This window comes from Hesperophylax consimilis, chromosome 19 (genome assembly GCF_061612785.1).
Source record: "Hesperophylax consimilis isolate HC1 chromosome 19, BYU_Hcon_1.0, whole genome shotgun sequence".
NCBI lineage: Eukaryota > Metazoa > Arthropoda > Insecta > Trichoptera > Limnephilidae > Hesperophylax > Hesperophylax consimilis.
This window is the reverse complement of record NC_142854.1, coordinates 21,514,144-21,534,342: the sequence shown is the minus strand read 5'-3', so window position 1 is coordinate 21,534,342 and position 20,199 is coordinate 21,514,144. Positions and strand designations below refer to the sequence as shown.

At 32.8% G+C, this 20,199-nt stretch overlaps 1 pseudogene across 1 annotated transcript; it reads right to left on the bottom strand.

Moving 5' to 3' along the window:
* Positions 1–6,479: 6,479 nt before the first annotated feature.
* LOC149414982 (uncharacterized) lies at positions 6,480–11,072 on the bottom strand (annotated as a pseudogene). The gene is made up of 5 exons (XR_016303872.1): positions 10,844–11,072; positions 10,460–10,524; positions 10,119–10,319; positions 9,404–9,547; positions 6,480–9,317 (listed from the first exon to the last, which is right to left on the bottom strand). The product of XR_016303872.1 is annotated as an uncharacterized LOC149414982 (transcript).
* Positions 11,073–20,199: the final 9,127 nt, after the last annotated feature.

Genomic DNA, 20,199 nt, shown 5'->3' with positions numbered 1-20,199 from the left:
CATGTTTTCAGCAATTAAATTAAAATTATTATCACTTTTGATATAAAATATAATAAACATGATCGATTAGCTATGAATATTCATATTTTTCCGATATTAAATCGCTTATTTTGAGATGTGTATTGACTACACAGCACCGTAACGCGTGTATTTTTTTAGCACAGTATGGGAAAGGTTAATATGACTGCCAACCGGGTTTCGCTTATTCCAAGCTTCGTCATGGCTTATTATTCTAAGATAATTATTTCTTCAAATTTTACAAATTCACTTTGTGGCACCATTTTATTAGTGAAATAATTAAAGACACTTTGTTTTTACCACGATAATCTGTAATTTTTTTTTAAATCAACATGTTTGGTGAACGATGTTCTCTTCATCAGGACATAAATTGTACTAAACTTAATTATCAAGTATAGAAAAAAGGCGTGGGTAGAAGTGACAGTAAGGGGGGGGGGAAGAGAGGTGGAAAGGGGAGGAGCTTATAAGATCAAAGACAAAAAATTACAATGGAAATATGTTTAGGATAGGGTTGTACACAAAATTAATTTGATTATTAATAATCTTTAAATTTCTATTGACATTTTTCTTAATTTCTAATATTTCTAAAAGATCTAAGTGAAAACCACTAACGTTAGTCTGTAATTTTTTTAAACATGGTTTTATATCAAATGAATGGTTAAATTCAATTACATGGTTAGCAAATTACAAAAAAAAAACAAACAAAAAAATTCAAAAAAATGAAGTGAACATTGTTCTCGAAACAATGATGATTTTTAAAAAATAAAGATTATAGTGGAAGAAACAAAGTGTTTTTAATTATTTCCTTAAAGATAATTATATTTCTTCGTATTCATACAAATGTAAATAGGAAAATATTTTTTACTAAACGTAACGGTTTTAACTAAATTTTCGTGAACACGAATATTTGCAGTCAAAACATGAAAAAGGTTTTACCCCGCTGTTTAAATAATTTGGTTTTAATCTTGTAAAATGAAAGCTATTTTTTTACTTAACGTAAAGTTTTTAATTAAATTTTCGTGAACATGAATATTTGCAGTCATCAGTGGAATAATAATTTTTTGTTTTATTACAGCAGGAAGATAAGCAGTTTTTCAAGAAAGTGTCGTTTATAATATCAATTTTGTAGAAACGAATAACTTTATTAGGTATAGGAGTAAGGGTTTTCTCCAGTATGCGCAAGAATGCGTTTTTTAGAGATCTTATTCGAGAACATTTTTAGGTACAAAAAACTAATGTATTAACTTATATTACCCACGCACAAGCGGCGCCTTAGTGGGTTCCCATTCCTATTTTTATAAGACTTATAATGTGAAATATATAAATTGGGAAAAAAAAGGAAATTTAAAAAAAAAACAAAAAAAACATTAATAGCGGCAGTGAGAACAAGAACAAGGTTTTAGTTCAGGATGGGTGCGTAAGAACGTTAAAATGTTAAACATTAACGTTAAACCTGATTTGTTTGAGGACCAGTATTTACAATGGGAACATAAATACGGTTTTTCTGGAATATGCTCAAGAATGTGTATTTTATGTGTGTAACAGGAAATGTTCAAAGATCATTTTTCGAAGATTGAAGCTATATTATTTTTTCATAAAAACTGCTCTATATAATCATCCAAATTTTATTTAAGTTTGAAAACAACGTACAAGTACAAAGGTACCTACCGCTAATATACTACTATCGGTTGTTAGTGCATGCGTGATGTGAAATATTGTTACATCTACGTATTACGGCCTCCGTGGTCTAGGGGTGCTCTTGACTAGAGATCCGGAGGTCGTGGGTTCAAATCCCGGCGTGCGTAAGTAAATTTTATTTGATTCATTTATGTTATTTCACAAATTATTAATTTAAAATAACATTTAGTTTATTTGCGGCATGTTCTAGAGTTGAAGATATGGTATAAAGACCACCATCAGAATTGAAATGGCTTAAGCCGTGTTTGGTGACCAGATATGAATATTTACTCACATACCTTCTCTCTTCTCCTTCCTCTCTTTCTCCTCTCCATCTCCTTCCCCTCCACACTACCTTCAGCCTCACAATATACGAATATACCCCAATTGGGAATGCCATAGTCTCACTGGCTCCAGATGGTTGGGAGCAGTTGAGACTGTGTGCGGTATTCCATTAAAAAAGATCCTGAGTGATGAGTAAAATTACTCAAGTTGAATTTTCAGTTGAAAGTTGGAACTGATTAGTATTAAATCGAATAAATTAACTAATAATTCTTTATTTGAAATGTATGTTGGTTTGTTTTTTTTTTGTTTCGTTACCTACATATTTTGACAAATGTTATTTTTAAAGTTTACTTACACTAAAAAATAAAAATCTTTCGAAAGGTCTTATTTGCCTTAGCTTATTATTTATGTTGATAATATTTTTTTTAAATACTTTAAGCTCTTAAAATACTAAAATTATAATATCCCGCGATTTGGGTTATGGGTCTGCGCTAGTATAACAATACATTTATTATTGTTAGTCGTGTGTCTAGTTGGTTTTATTGTAGTTCCTGCATAAGAATTTATTTAATGTTTTTTATGTGACTAAAAAACAAAAAAATCGGTAACTTTTAATTGAATGAATTCAAAATTGAAAGATTTGGACTTCATTTTCATCAGCGATCTCAGCAGTGATAACGGACTAAATATGTGTCGTAGATGTCTTTCAATCAGACTATGAGGGCAGTCGACTTCTTGCACATTTCCATGTCCTGGCTCTTTTGTTGTATTTCTTGAATAAAAGTAAGTTTTAATGCACTAATATAATTTATTAAGGCTAATTTTAGGTAAAAGCCCTAAGGGTGTAAATAAATTATTGAATAAATAAATAATAAATGAAGCACCTGTATATTTGCGTAGCAAATTCAAGAAGTACATGTAAAATATGGTGAAAAAGCCTATAAATGACATAATTTTAAGACTTACCTTTCTATTTGAGCAACTCTTCTAAGGTTTATTGATTCTGGAGTCGGTGAAGTCATTTTTCAGTTCAATAACAGTATATTATATTCGCAATTAAACGTATTTTTAGTGGATCAACTTAGTTGTTAGAAAACAAATAAATATCAACATGGCTTATTATTTTTGGTAAACTAATGTTTTTAAGACAAGATTTTTATGCATAGCACAAAGGGTAACAATTATTTTACAAGCAATAATTGTTCTTCGCCTGAAACACTCATCCACATTGAAAAATCTCCTGATAAAAGATACATGACGCCAACGGGACTCGAACCCGTGTCCCTTCGATTTCCGGTCGACAGCTCTGACCACTGAGCTATGGCGGCTTATCTCTTACCCGCGAAATTATTCAATATATACTAGTGTTTCATTCAACAATTACTGCTTGTTACATTTTTCACCTGAAAACAACCAACTTTATTTTATATGAGAAAGGCATTGTAAGTGCTAACTCTCTCACTAGATGGCGTCGAGACAAATTGTCTACATTTTTAGGTAAAAAAACATTAGTTTACCAAAAATAATAATTAATATTTGACAAGTTCAAGTATTTCACCTAAAAATGTAAACAATTTGTCTCGACGCCATCTAGTGAGAGAGTTAGCACTTACAATGCCTTTCTCATATAAAATAAAGTTGGTTGTTTTCAGGTGAAAAATGTAACAAGCAGTAATTGTTGAATGAAACACTAGTATATATTGAATAATTTCGCGGGTAAGAGATAAGCCGCCATAGCTCAGTGGTCAGAGCTGTCGACCGGAAATCGAAGGGACACGGGTTCGAGTCCCGTTGGCGTCATGTATCTTTTATCAGGAGATTTTTCAATGTGGATGAGTGTTTCAGGCGAAGAACAATTATTGCTTGTAAAATAATCAACATGGCTGCTCATTTTAACTAGCTGACTCCTGATTGGTTAAAAGTGGAGCTTGAACATTCAAGACCTCAACGTTCGGCGGGATGTTGAACATATATATATATGAACTTAAAAAAATATATTATATTCATAACTTTGAGTGTTTGAATGTTCAATATCCGGGAATTTGAACAAACAAGAACTAAAACATTGTTCCGTGAGAGGATATTGGCACTCGAAAAATGCTGAAAGTGTCACTTAAAATTAAAATTTAAAAAAAAAAATTTGACCTTCATTAAAACGCAATAGGCTAATGAACATATTGGCTTTCATAACTCAGTTTGCAAAGAAAGCTCTACTGAATATAAAAGAACTAGGACAGCGATTTGTGTAAAATATGTCGATAAGAGGGATGGTCTGATGGTCTTGTAGTCATTTAATGTCGGTTAGCTTTTGCTCCGAATCTATCATTATTGGCCGCGAATTATCATCCTTTTTTTAATAGATTCTCCCAGCCTTTGTCCAGACATACCTGTAACTGTGTTTACATGCTAACTGCCTAGCTGGGAACCATAAACGTTTTGCTTGAGAAGTTATTGGGTTTCTGGGACCTGGCATTCCTATAACACTTGTACTTATTTAGCCTTCAATGTTTTCAGTGCGATTATTTTTTTTTATTGCTGAGTGCAAATTTACTTTGAGTGTTTCTGAGGTTAGTTTGACAATTACAGTCCTTGGTTTGTAATCCTTGGCCCGAGTAGGGTTTTCCCTTCGCGTAACTCTGTAGGTTGTTTTAATATCCTTTGATCCTATACTGCAGTTTGTTGTTTTGCTTATATTGTTTATAATCCCTTTAAATGTATCTGGTGACTCTTCTTGAATTTCAGGGATTCCTCGGGATTCCAGGCATTTTAAGTTTGCTTCCGTGTTTTTGTTTTCCGCGTCCATCTCCAATCCCTGGATATGGTTTTGTAAACTTGTCATGGTACTTTCGATGATTTCCATATTATCTTCCATTTTTTTATTGTTAGTTAGTACCATCTCAATTTTTTTGATAAGTTCGTCGTATTTAGAACTAATGAACTCTATTGATTTCTTTGTTTCTAAGTTTTCTGCTTCTAGTTTTCGGTAAATGTTGGATTCAATTTCGTTCATACCTTTGTTTCTGAATCAGGAGAGGGAGAAATCAATATAGCTGCAAACTTTTTAGTTTTGTCAGTGTTGCTGTTAGTAGCCATTTCGAGTGATTTTTTTTTATGGATGGTTTAGTCTGGTTCTAAGGTGAAGTGACTTGAATAACTTGCTACTATGCGCCGGTTCAGGTTGTAGTTTGGGTGACAAGATTACTTATTGTTTTAAATTTTAATAATATTGAGAATGCTCACTCACTTCTGTAGTAGAATCCTGTAGGTTTACACTATCACTTGCTTGAACTTGTGGCTTATTATATTATTAATTACTCTTTTTTAAACAACTGTAGACTGTTATTTAGTATTTAGCGCAAAATTGAAGGTGTTCTCTGTGTCACTTATTATTATAGTATTGTACTCATACATTGTATCGTATATTATTCATACTCATACATCGTATCGTACATACTCTTTCTGTTATTCCAACTCAAGTATATGAATAACTAGATCGATAATGTCAATCACATGAAAAAAATTTGTTAAACACGAATTCCGACAATATTATTATTTGCAGAAAAGTATTTAAACTTCTTCCCACGAAACCGTTAACTTCATAAATTTTAATATTTGGGTTTTCTTTTCGTTATTTGCCAAAATGGACGAGTCGTTATCACTAGTAGTCGGTACTTTGTATAACATACAACCTGTCATTCTTACAAAAATGGATTATCGCTGTAACGTGTTCTATTACACATTAAAATGAACTGTAAATCAAATTTATATTAAAAAACGACAGTAAAGATCTCATTCAATTGGTTCCGAATAAATCACGGGAAAAGTGGAGTGAAGGAAACAGCCTACCTCGAATTCTCATGAATCCGGGCAATAGGGCTCTCGATGCACTTTGCACTAAGTGAAATTTCCTCCACAACGAGATAAACTGGAAAAAACGAGAGAATTTTGATATTTGCATGTGAATAATACAACGACGAAACTAAGATGGCACCTTCTTGTTATACGACACGAATTCGACTGACTTGCGACAATTTACAGTGCAACATCAATCTTCATAATTTCTCCAATGTGGGTAAGGCTGCTTTTAGGGAAGGAGATGGATAGTATATGATGGGAAAAACGGCAGTTATTATCCAAAAAACTGTTTCAATACTAAACAATCGAGGTAACCGGCCGATTTCGGGTGGTCACAACATAAAACAACCCAATTTATGGAAAATTCAGTCGATTGACGATATGATGACTTTCTCACAAATGATTTTTTTCCAAAAAAACTGGCCCTAAGCCATTTGTTATGAATTCAGGAAAGCACCTACCAGATTAGTGCAGATCAAAAATACATAGAGGCATAAAATACCTGTCGTAATTACGTCGAGACTTCCAAGAAATCTCTTAGGAAAAAAACCTTTGCGATTTACTGAAGATATTTATTTATTCGCGCCCTATTTGGGCTTTTACAATTTATTACAAAGATACAAGATAAATACAGAGTTCAGAAACAAAATATTGCATGACTGTTGAGAAGGGCAGACAATTTTAAAAACATTATGGTTGATAGATTTTCAATATCCACGGTGTCTATAAAGTGTCAATCTCTTGAACTGCGCAGTCAATTCATCACCTTGTATTTATTTATTTATTTTATTAATTTTAATTTTATTACCATAAAATCTAAGCCGCTTATCTCACTAGGGAGTTTCTGTGTCAAGATGTGCAGCTTTACAATTAAGTATTGAAAAAATATATATTTTTTAAATACATGTGAACTTAATGTGATATTGTTAATATAAACCTACAAAAATAAACACTACAGATAATCAAACTAAAATTACAGGTACATTGTAAGAACAAAACCTGGTACAATTTGGGGTACAAATATTTTGACGCGAGTGATTTCTTGCGAATGACGCAGCTGGTCCGCAGTAATTCATTGTAAAAACATAAAATATATAACAATAACTTTAGTGGTATCTCGAAAACTCGTGGTGACAATATATAATAGGATTAGGTATTCGAGTATAATAAGATTATAGAATAAAGTGAAGCAAATTGCAATAAGAGTGTCATAAATCGCGGCGCCACAGAGCGAAATCGAGACAGCAGTTAAGTGACACGATATTAATAATATGTAGGAATCGTGATCTGTTTAAATTTCTAGTATAATAAGTACACTTTATTAAAAACAAAATCATTTTACTATTGCCTCTTCTAAGAATGCATAATAGCCATGTTTTTTAATGACTTCTGGCTTGTTCAGGTTTTCTTGTGTTGCTTAATATAATATCTTATGTGTCGTATATGAATCGCTATTTAGATAATGTAATAAAAGCACAGAATAAATAAATATAGCGCTGTGGTTTTAAGGACCGATATAACGTCTGCGAGCTGCCTACCCCCTGCGCGCTCTAAGTCAGAATAAGGGAAGGGACTGTGACACGCGGCTTGCGTTGGACAAACGAGAGTGGCATCAATAGTATCTCCTAAATATTTATTTATTGTTTGAATCATCACGCGACATTTTTAAACAACCATTTTGTAAATGTGGATAGAGGAATGACAGGAAGATGAAATGATTTCTATGTACAATGAATCCTCGTGCGGTTTAAAAGTTAGCTTATTATATTAAACGGCAGGAACAGAATAATGGATTATTCTAAAATGTGAAAGAATGCGAAATTTAAAAATTTCAACCCAAAATAAACATATATAACTACATTAGCTACATAAATAAAGTTATTTTAAAGTAAAGGTGCGTAATTGCATTGTTAAAGGTGATTTGTCTGAACAGAAGAAGTAAAATTGGGAAAAAAATGAGGTATTTCTCCAGTGTGGGTAAGAATGTCAATTTTTAAATCTCGCTTTTGAGAACATGAATAAAGATATCAGTCAGTATGCGTGCGTAAGTGCGCTGTTAAACCTGGCTTTCGTGAGCAAGTGTAGCTTCAATGGGAACATGAATGCGATTTTTATCCAGTATGGGTGAGTAAGTGCTTTGTCAAACTAGATTTGTCTGAACAGGAGAAATAACAATGCGAACATGAGGTTTTTCTCCAGTATGAGTGCGTAAGTGCACCGTTAAACGTGATTTTTCTGGGCAGGAGAAGTTACAATGAGAACATGAATAAGGTTTTTCTCCAGTATGGATACGAACGTGACTTTTAAAATGTTCCTTTTGAGAACATGAATAGCCGCAGTAGAAACATGAATAAGGTTTAAGACCAGTATGGGTGCGCAAGTGCATTGTTAAATTTGATTTGATTGAGCAGGAATATTTACAATGGGAACAAAAATAAGGTTTTTATCCAGTGTGGTAACGAATATGATTATTTAAATTTCCCTTTTGAGAACATGAAAAGTTGCAGTAGGAACATGAATAAGGTTTCTCTCCAGTATGGGTGCGTAAGTGCGTCGTTAAACTTGAATTTTTTGAGCAGGAGTAGTTACAATGCAAACATTTATAAGGTTTTTCTCCAGTATGGGTGCGTAAGTGCATCTTTAAATGTGATTTTTCTGTGAAGGAGTGGTTACAATGAGAACATGAATAAGGTTTCTCTCCAGTATGAGTGCGTAAGTGCCTTATTAAATTTGAATTGATTGAGCAGGAGAAGTTACAATGCAAACATTTATAAGGTTTTTCTCCAGTATGGGTACGTAAGTGCATCTTTAAACGTGATTTTTCTTTGCAGGAGTAGTTACAATGAAAACATGAATAAGGTTTTTCTCCAGAATGGGTGAGTAAGTGCCTCGTCAAATTTGATTTTTTTGAACAGGAGAAATAACAATGCGAACATGAGTGAGGTTTTTCTCCAGTATGAGTGCGTAAGTGCACCGTTAAACGTAATTTTCCTGGGCAGGAGTAGTTACAATGAGCACATGAATAAGGTTTTTCTCCAGTATGGATACGTGACTTTTTAAATTTTCCTTTCGATAACATGAATAGCCGCAGTAGGAACATGAATAAGGTTTGAGATTAGTATGTGTGCGTAAGTGCAGTATTAAATTTGATTTGATTGAGGAGGAATACTTACAATAGGAACAAAAATGAGATTTTTCTCCAGTGTGATGACGAATATGAATATTTAAATTTCCCTTTTGAGAACATGAAAAGCTGCAATAGGAACATGAATAAGGATTTTCTCGAGTATGGGTGCGTAAGTGCCTTTTTAAATTTTCCTTTTGAAAACATGAATAGCTGCAGTAGGAACATGTATAAGGTTTTTCTTCAGCATGGGTGCTTAAGTGCCTTGTTAAACTTGACTTAAATGAACAGGAGAAGTTACAATAGGAACATGAATAAGGTTTTTCTCCAGAATGCGTCTTCAGATCCATCATCAAGTCTGAAAAAAGATTTTTCAAAATAGGTACATATAATAAAACAAGAAAATTATGAAAACATATTCAGACAATCAAAATTCGATTTTACCTGCAGCTTTTTCAGAGTACGCTAAGCATTCCTTTTTAACATCTGACAGGTCTATTTCTATTTCCGTATAAGGGATTCCCCCTCCATCTTCTCCTTGGGGTCTTGGTTCAGTATTGATGGATACAGTCTCGACATTAATATTACCTAGAATAACAAACCAACATCACATTAATAATGTTTTGTTTTTGGCTTTTTGATAATAATAAAATACTCAAAATAATTAAATCCTACCAAGATTGTTTTCTTTCTACATTAAATATTAACCTACTTAACGATAGGTGGAAAATCAACAACTGAACGAAGGTTTTACCAATGCTAAATTAAGTCATTTTATTGAGCGAAGAAACCAATCATTTTAGATTAAAAGAAAAATTATCTTTGTTTATCTACTCTGCAGTCTACGAAGGTGTCGCCATAGATTATAAACTTTCTTTTGGTAAACACATAAATAACGTCGTTTATAAATTTATAAAGCTGCTTGGCTTTATCAAAAGAATTACCTCTGAAGTCAATAATACAAATATTCTTAGAACTTTTTACTGTTCGTTGGTTCGCCCTTAAAAACATATTTATTCATTTCTTAGTTCATGTTAAGAAATATTTCAAAGGTAAAATCAAAAGTACCAACGGACGACAAGAGTAGAAGTAGAAAACAAGCACCTGTCCGAACTGTGTCCATCTGAAACACTTTTGTGATATACGCAATGCAACTTACTAGTTGGCTGAACACTCTCGGCAAACTGCAAACATTCCTTCTTCACATCTTGAAGGTCGATTTGTATATCGGCATACGCCATTTCACCTGACCTTTCTTCCTGCGACCATGGTTCAGTCTTGATGGAAACACTCTTTGTGTTGGGAAGATCCATGGAGCTGCTGTGATGGCGTCCTGTTTCGAGATGGTAATTGTTATCAGCTGAAAATAAACAAGAACTGTAATAAAACCTTTTAACACAAAATTTTAGATAACATTCATATGAAAATGAAACCAAAATAGTATCAAAATATAATACGGATTTTCTAATTTAAATAAAATTAGATATATTAAAAACAAACCTTTAACCAGGTCTCATTTCCAAGCAATTGTTTATGATATTATAGACAGCCCCGGTTTATTGACACTGAGTGTAAATGGAAGACAAAAAAATTTGTAATTATGAATTTTACTACATGGAAAAGGGTAAACACTTTCACTCGAGTTCATGATCAGATAAACTGCATTACTAATCGCTAGGTTTTACTGTGTGACACGTGCCATACAATGAACAAACTCATATACTCTCGTCTGTCTCGTCCTTGGTGTTGGGTAGCTCAATATGTTATAACACGAATACTGTAAAATCTCATGAATAAAGTGTTAAGCGATATATTCTTAAAATAAACAAGCACTAATTTAGGAGTTGAGGTGTAAATTAGTCAATATAACTAGAACCTACTTACTTAAAGGCGAAGTGCGGCGGTCACTTACAAAGCGTTGAAGAAAAGTCACTAGAAAAGTAGAAGTTCTTCAATTATAAAAAAAAAAAATTGCTTTAATTGGTTATTGAAATAATCTCAAGTGACATAAATTTAACACCATTTTTGTCTAGTTCATACGAAATTACTTCAGAAAGACGGTGTAATAATAATTACTGACGACAAGAAAGCACAAGAGACGGAAACGCACATAAATAATGCACTCAGACGCCGAATATTGACTGACTGACATTAATTTGACATTTGTACTAGAGATGGTGATGAACCGGTTCCTTCGCTGTCACCGTTTTCTCGCACTCGCATTTCTCTTAAGAACACGCTGTTTTTAGAACTGATTTGGTTTTGGAATATTTAATTTTTCAAAAATATTAGCAAAATACTTAAAAAGAATCAAATTTTTGATTTCTTGAGGAACCAGATTATTTTCACAGAATTCTCTAGCCTAGTTTTACTTGTCACTTACCACTCGAATGAATAATGGCGTGGTGATTAACGTCCATTGACATTGAATAGCGGCTGATTTGTCAAAATGACAGATCTGTTCGACGGAGTACTTTTATTATGGAATGTAAGCTGTTAACTTCCGAAGTTAACAGCTTTTTGGTAAGAAGTTTGGATACCTTTTCTACTGAATGAGACTGTTGATAAATGTTTTTATACCGTTAATTACTTATTGAAGTTGAGAAAATCAATGACTTTACAATATATATAAATTTGCGTAGAAACTAGAAACTCAATTTGAGAACTTTAGATATTCCTAGTTTTAGTCCTAGAGTGGTTTATTTATGATCCTAAACCATCACGCGTGGCGTAAATTGCCCTTAAATGTACCAAAATGCCATCGTGCGTGATGAAAAAGTGTATTAATTACTCAGCGAACACTAATAATAGCCAAAGAATTTATGTGCTTTTTATACAAGCAAAATACCTTATTTTTTCCATTATTATAAATATAGTTGTTTCCCGTTTGAAGAATTGATGCGTCATAAAGAAAATGCAAAGCCGAGAAGAGATCTTGACGCGTGACGGCCAAATTACGAAATCAGTGTTGAACATCACTGTTCCTCCCGTTTTGAAGGTCAAGTGTGCAAAATTTCACCAGTCTTGAAGTAAAACTGTATGTATGGATTTGATTTTTTACAAATCGTTTCAAAATGCTGTTGAAATGAGATTCCTGAGGCGTATGTGTGGTAATACCATGTTTGATCGTGTAAGGAATGTGGATATCCGCAAAAGTGCAAGGCTGGTGTAAGCGTAATGAGTAAGGTTAAGAAAGGGACGCTTAGATGGTTTGGGCATGTAGAGCGAATTAGCGAAGTTAAGAGTGTAACACTTGGTCGTGCTATGTCTTCCTTATGCATCCCCGACTTCTGCTACCATTCACATTTGCATCATATATTCTCCTTATACTCCTTTCTTCGCTCATTCACTCTACATGCCGAAACCATTTAAGCGTCCATTTATGATCTTACTTATAACGCTTACACAAGCCTTGCTCTGTTTGCGGATTTCCACATTTCTCACACGATCACACATGGTTTTACATACATACGCCTCAGGGATCTCATTTCTACAGCATTCAGTCTACCTACATCCTTTCTCTGTCAGTTACATGCCTCACTTCCATACATCAGGTTCGGTACCAGCACTCCATTGTGGATTCAAGATAACCCTCCAAAAGTATTTTGTAACAGAAAAATGATAATTTCTACATGTCAGTTCTATGGGATGAAAACAACGTGCAGCGTAGATCAAGTTCACGATATCAAACCATAATAAATAATACAAATCACCCAGCACTTTTTCACTGGTGGATATAGTTTAGCGATGGGCACAATCGATGATTTCGGACAAATCGATTCTATCAAAAATCATCACACATTCCGAGACAATGGTTTAAGAAATGTCATCGAACAAGGAATCGATTCTGTCAAAAATCATTCGAAACCACATCCCTCAAGTCATTGATCAGAATTCATCGATATTAAAGCAGTCACGTCATTGGTCAGAATTCATCGATTACCAAATCCGAGATACGTGAAGAACGTCTCGGATTGCTTCGCAAACGAAATATTCCAAAGGGTACATTGTGTTACGTACCTACTACTAATATAATTTGACTTTTTATTATGACTTTTTTCATACTTTTTGCTTGCCACTGAAAAAAAAGGTATCCAAACTTCTTCCTAAAAGCGTTTTACTTCGGAAATTTAAATCCTTGAGTTTTATTTGTTATATTTAATAATAAAATCCATCCGTAATCATTACTCGGCAGAACAGATCTGTCAATTTGCCACCCCAGTATTTAGTCGAGTAGTTAGTGGAAAATAAAACTGGACTGTAGTTAGAGAAATTTTAAGAAAAAGGTACCGGTTACACAAAAATTCTAACCTTTTATTGCTTTTTAATAGTTAATTAATTATTTTTCATTTTTAATAAAATAAATATTCCAAAAGAAACTAGTTTCAAAATAGCCTGTTCCTAAGAAGAATCATGTGGGCGGTTCCAAAGACAACAGAGGAACCGGTTCCATTTAACCTTGAAAGAAATATCGACCGTCTCTAGTGGATAAGTCAGATTAACGTTAGTTGGCGTCTCCGTATCTTGTGTTTTCTTGTCGTCAATAATTGTTATTTCTCCGTCTTTCTAAAGTAATTTCATATAAAAATACAATAATGGTGTTAAATTTATGTCACTTGGGATTATTTCAATAACCAACACATTCAAAGCAAAGTTTTTATAATTGAGGAGCTTCTACTTTGCTTCAACGCTTTAAAAGTGACCGCTGCACTTCGCCTTTAAGTAAGTAGGTTCTAGTTATATTGACTAAGTAACTTCTCAACTCCTTGTTTTGTGTTTGTGAGAATATATTGCTTAACACTTGATTGATCAGATTATACAGAATTCGTGTTATAACATTCATCTACAAACTTTCTCAAAAAACATATCGTAGCCAAAAAATCAAGATATTCACTTTATTCAAAAGATTATAATTCCAAACCAAACATAACCAAAATATAATAAGTAAAATTAAATATTAAACACGTTCATCAAGAATAATCCACAAATACATACACTCACATATAGAAGTGTGTTTTCATGTCTGTTTGTGTTGTGTTGTGTGTTTTTTTGTCTGTGAAAAAAAAAAAAAATAATAATAACTTTCTACCACAACACATAAATACCTGTCACCCTTAACCACAAATACGTTAACACCTCAGCACAGGTTTTCCTAGTGAGGTGCTCACGTTACATATAATATCACACACACACAGTTTTACCTAAATCAACCTATGTTCTTCATTTTTTATACCTTTTTTCTGTACTTTTTTTCTCTGTACTGCAATATAAACCACTGTAATAATTTGTAAAACGTGTATTCATGAATAGACATAAATAAATAAAATAAAATAAACATATTGCGGTACCTAACACCAACCAGGTTAACACGTGTCGTGACGGACGAGAGTACAGATGTTTGTTAATTGTTGACTCACAGCCGCTAACACATATTAAAACCTTGCTATTATTAATGCAGTTCATCTAATCTTGAACCCGAGTGAAAGAGCTTACTGGATTCCATTTAGTAAAAATCATTATTAAAACATTGTCTAGCATTTACACACAATATCAATAATAGGCGTCAACAAGTATGTTTTATATTTCACCGTAATGTTCATAAACCAATATTGTTTTCTTTATCTTTAGGGATTCATTTTCAATGCAACTAGTCTAAGAAAAGTGGGGCAGACTATAATATCACAAACAAATGTTTTCAATATGAAATTCAATTCGGAAATTAATCTTCTATCTTGTTTAACCCCGTAGTAAGCGCTCAAAGATGGTTAGAAAAGGGAGATATGTAAATACGAATGTTAGAGGGAGCGCGCTCATATTAAAAAACGGTAATTATTAAGAGAAAATGGTGAAAATATTTAATAAATCACGACTCTTTTGAAATAGAGCCAACACCTCTCGACAAATGCTTTAGTTGCATTTAAAGATACACTGTGGATTTGTTCATGCCTATTACATATAAAATAACAGAACAAAATGTGTTAATAATTTTCGGACCTTTCTTTTCGATTTTTTCTATCGAGGAAATTTCAAATAATCAACGTTTCGGCATTAAAAATGTATGCACATTTTCTTCAAATATATTTATAATTGGAACTTAACTTAAACAGTTACCGAAATACTTGTTATAAATCGGTAGAAATTGGGTATGGGCTTAATTAATTTAATTCTTCTATCTCTTAGTTTATAGTTTCAATATACCTATTTAAGAGTGCAAGGCTGATGTCAGTGTAAAGAGTAAGATTGAAAGGGACGATTAGACGGTTTGGGAATGTAGAGCGAATGAGCGAAGAAAGGAGTGTAAGGAAGATACATGATGCAAATGCGAATGGTAGCAGAAGTCGGGGAAGCCCGAGGAAGACATGGCGCGATCAAGTGAATCAGATACTCGAGTCAAGAGTCAGAATAATAGAAGAGTATGTATGAGACGATGTATGAATGTGAATGAGGCAAGAAGTGTTTGCCAAGACCGAGTTGTTTTACGGTCCGTCTTCTCTGCGTACCCCTGCAGAGAAAACGGCGTGATGATTAGTTGGTTAATACATCTAAGTTATTTTTCCAAGAAGATGCTTTTACACAATACATATTATGTTTTGAGTCGACTTGAGTTTTATTTTCATCTGAAAATTATATAAAATGTTTGTGTAGAGAGGTTTTGTAACAGGTTTTGTTAATTTTCAGCTGAAAACAATTACCATCACAAAACAGTACCCTATCACAGCAGTGCCATGGATCTACCCAACACAGAGAGTGTTTCCATCAAGACTGAACCACGGTCGCAGGAAGAAGGCTCAGGTGAAATGGCGTATACAGATATACAAAACGACCTCCAAGATGTGAAGAAGGAATGTTTACAGTATGCTGACGGTGTTCATCCAACTAGTAAGTTGCATTACGTATATCATGGATGTGTTTCAGATGGACGCAGTTAGAACACCCACCTGTTTTTTTCTACCATTCTTGTCGTCCATCGGTGCTTTTGATTTTACCTTTGAAATATTTCTTTACTGGAAACTGCCAAACTAAGATTTTTTTAAACTGATTATGCCATTACAGTTTTACTTATTATTACAGTTCCTAATTCATCAAGTAGTTGCCTCCATCGATGTGTAATAAAAGTTGTTTCGCCATATTTTATTATTACAGTAAATCATCTCCAAAACTTCCAATTATAGTATTAACATTTTTATTCCTTACCAAAATAACCTAATTCTACAATAAAAACAATATCAGTACTTATGACCTATAGTTACACGTGTAATGAATCGTGTAACTATTACTCTCTCTTGTGTCAAAATAATTTATTAATGAATTCAATTAAATCCAAAGTCACGGTGTTTGAAAGAGAGTGTTGGAAACAAGTGTTTGAAAGGGAGTGTTGAAAAGTTTGCAATATAGTTTTATTTATTTCAAACGGTGTTTGAAAGACAGTGTTGAAAAGGGTGCAATATGATAATAATATAATATCTTTATTGTGACAAATTTTCAAACTATAACTATAGAAATACATGAAAGACTGTTTTGTGTACATTGGTTTATAAATTAGATGAGTATAGAATTTTATCAACGGAAAGTAATATATAAACAGTAGATAAAATAAATGTAAATAAAAAAAAGTTAGTGTAGTTATATGTTAAGGTTTATTATAGCCCGCCTCACTAGGCTTAGCCTGTGTTGAGGCAGCTATCTACCAAGTTTATTTATAGTACTATAACGTACCCACAATTATATAACAATACGAACACGCAATAGTTAGGTAGCATCAATATCAATAAATTATTTACCAAGTTCGTTTATAGTCCTAATAATATACCTACAATTATATGAAAATACATACAATAATTAGGTTGCATCAATAACTGCGAATTTAGATGAGTGCACCGGTAAAGGCCCTGTCATTACTTTTGATCCAAATTTTTACGCTATCTTTGAATTTTTTTTGTGAATGACATGTTTTGATTTTATCAGAAAGAATGTTGTAAAGTCTTGTCGCAAGATATCTAAAGTTTCGTTGTCCAAAAGTAGTGTGCGTTACAGGAATTTGAAGTAAGTCTTTGTTATTGCTTCGAGTACAGCGAGTATTAGATCTTCTTTCGTAGTATGTATGTTTATTTGTGTATAGGTGAGTGAGTATTGTTTTTTGCGTATGTCTGCCGAACATCAAACTCATTCATAATATTAAAGATTAAGTTCGAGTCAGTAATTAGAGGAAGCCTAAGAATTATTTTTATAATAGTTTTCTGTGCCTTTATGATTGGGTCTAGTGCAGATAAAGTTCCACCTCCCCACGCTATGATATCATTCTCAATAATAGATTGACAGAGTGCAAAATAAACCATTTTCAAGTGTTGTGAGTTGAGGAAGTTTCGTATCGTTCTGAAGAAGTGCATGGTTTTTATTATTTTGTTTGCAATAATTTGAGTGTGAAGATTCCATTTGATTTATGCCATTTGTAATTTGCGACAAGACTTTACAACATTCTTTCTGATAAAACAAAAATATGTCATTCACAAAAAAATTTCAAAGATAGCGTAAAAATTTGGATCAAAAGTAATGATAGGGCCTTTACCGGCGCACTCATCCAAATTCGCAGCTATTGATTCAACCTAATTATTGTATGTATTTTCATATAATTGTAGGTATATTATTAGGACTATAAACGAACTTGGTAAATGTTGTATTGATATTTATGCTACCTAACTATTGCGTGTTCGTATTGTTATATAATTGTAGGTACGTAATAGTACTATAAATAAAACTTGGTAGATAGCTGCCTCAACACAGGCTAAGCCTAGTGAGGCGGGCTATGATAAACCTTAACACATAACTACATTAACATTTCTATTATTTACATTTATTTTACCTACTGTTTATATATTACTTTCCGTTGATAAAATTATACTCATCTAATTTATAATCCAATGTACATAAAACAGTCTTTCATGTATTTCTATAGTTATAGTTTTAGTTTTATCACAATAAAGATATTATTATTATTATCAGTTTAAACAGCATTCGCGATATAACACGAGAGACAAAAGAGAGTACATGAGTTTGTTTATTGTTCATTTACGGCCGCTGTCAAACATTAAAATCAAGCGATTAGTAAGTTCATCTAACCTTGACCCTGTTTGAACATCACAAAAGTCATTTTCGCTAATTCAAAAACAGCAAACCTTTTTCGTGGTACCATTGGTTAAGTAAATTTTGAAGAAGTAAGCATTGCTTACGAAACATATTGTTTTTTTGAAAAATAATAGCGGTTTTAAATAAGTGTTGATTCTTTTTAATATGAACTGTTCAAAGAGAGAGTTTTTGTTACTGTCCTTTCTTATTTTTTAGTCGAGAATAATTATCATTACACAACAGGACGCTATCACAGCAGTGCCATGGATTCCAACCCAAAGAGTGTTTCTATCAAAACTGAACCATGGTCACAGGAAGAAGGCTCAGGTGAAATGGCCTATAAGGATGTTGAAATCCACCTCCCGGATGTGAAGAAGGAATGTTTGCAGTATGCCGAAAGTGTTCAGCCAACTAGTAAGTTGCATTGCATATCACAGAAGTGTTTCCGATGCAAATAATCAGAACAGCTGCTTGTTCTTTACTTCCCCTATTGTCGTCCATACTTTTAATTTTTATAATAATAATTATATAGCGCAGTTCTGTGTTATTTCACTTCAAAATTTTACCTTTGGAATATTGCTTTACACGCAACTGATGATCTAAGAAAACGTTTAACTTATTATGCTCGCAAACAGTTCTTAATTCGTCAAATGTTGCCTCGTCATATTTTATTATTAAAGTAAATCAATCCACTCCAAAAATTCTCTTCTCAAAAGAGCGAAGCGGAGTTCTGTTTTAAGTCGACCGTTGATCATTTATGTACGTCTGTAAATTTGTTTGTATTTTCCGTTTCCAATGGTGTCCATTTTAGATTCTATCAATTGGAATAATCAAAACTATGGTACCTACCTACCTGAAGAAAATTTCATAATTCCTTATTGTAAATATAAAAATGACACTTAAAATAATGGTTTATATTACGAACCTACTTGCTACTCACAAATCTTCTGTCTTCAGAGGAAATTGTGGTTTTAATTTATTAAATGAGAGAATTTATTGTCATTTTTGTATTAATGGACCTATCCATCATCTTTACATCTGTTTGTACAAAGAAGAGAGTCTGATTTTCATATCTACAAACAGTAGTTTAGAAGTTCAACTGCGCAAAATGTCGGAACATCAATCTCGGAATAAAACATATTCAGAGATTGATGTTCCGACATTTTGCGCACTTGAACTTCTAAACAAGATGAAGGCGACTATCTACAAGAGATTTTGAAAATCTATCCCTATCTATAATATAAGATTTGTTTGACCATAACATTCTGTTTTGTTTTACCATGACAATTTCTGTTTCCGTTATGTTTTATTATTGTTATTCTTACAAAAATCATATACGATTACCATATTACAGGCATGAGCCTAGTATGGCAGTTTAAAATTTATTAAATACAAAAAAGATAAAAATAAGCGTTCAAAATCCAGAAAAAACTTGAACGTTAACGTGAAGCCCGGCCGACGCTGGATAATTCAGCTAGTATAATGAAAATTACTCAATTCTGTTGTGTTTCTCTTAACCTCTGGTTCAATGAACACTTGAACTCATGCTTTGAATTTAAGTGTCGTTTTCAAAAGAGTGTGTCGTAATTATTCAAACAAATGGTAAAGAACCTACTTATAAAATTAAAATAAATTAACATGAAGTTATTTTATTTTCCAAATCTGAATCATAATGTTCCATGTTTTTCAGTGTATTTCACGTCTAAGCTAGTTTATTGTACCGTTTACATTAGACATCGATTAATTAACATTTAAAAAACTTACTATCGTATCCATATTTCAGATGTAAATCGACATAATAGACCAACCCGATTATTAATTTTTATGTGATGGGAATTTGAATTAGCTTAGCTACTGCAAAGTCGGCAAGTATATTATCAGTAGGATCTTGATTGAACTATATAAAAAAATCTAACAAGAAATAAAAATAATCATGCACATAGCTCTCATGATATATATTAACATTTTGTTGTTGTTCTGTTTAAGGTAGCATTAATGTTAATGCATTAATGTTATTAAGAACAAAAAGACAATATTACCAAAATACTATAACATAAAAGAATAAAACATATACACGCAACACAAAAAAAAAATATATAAAACACGCAACACGCACA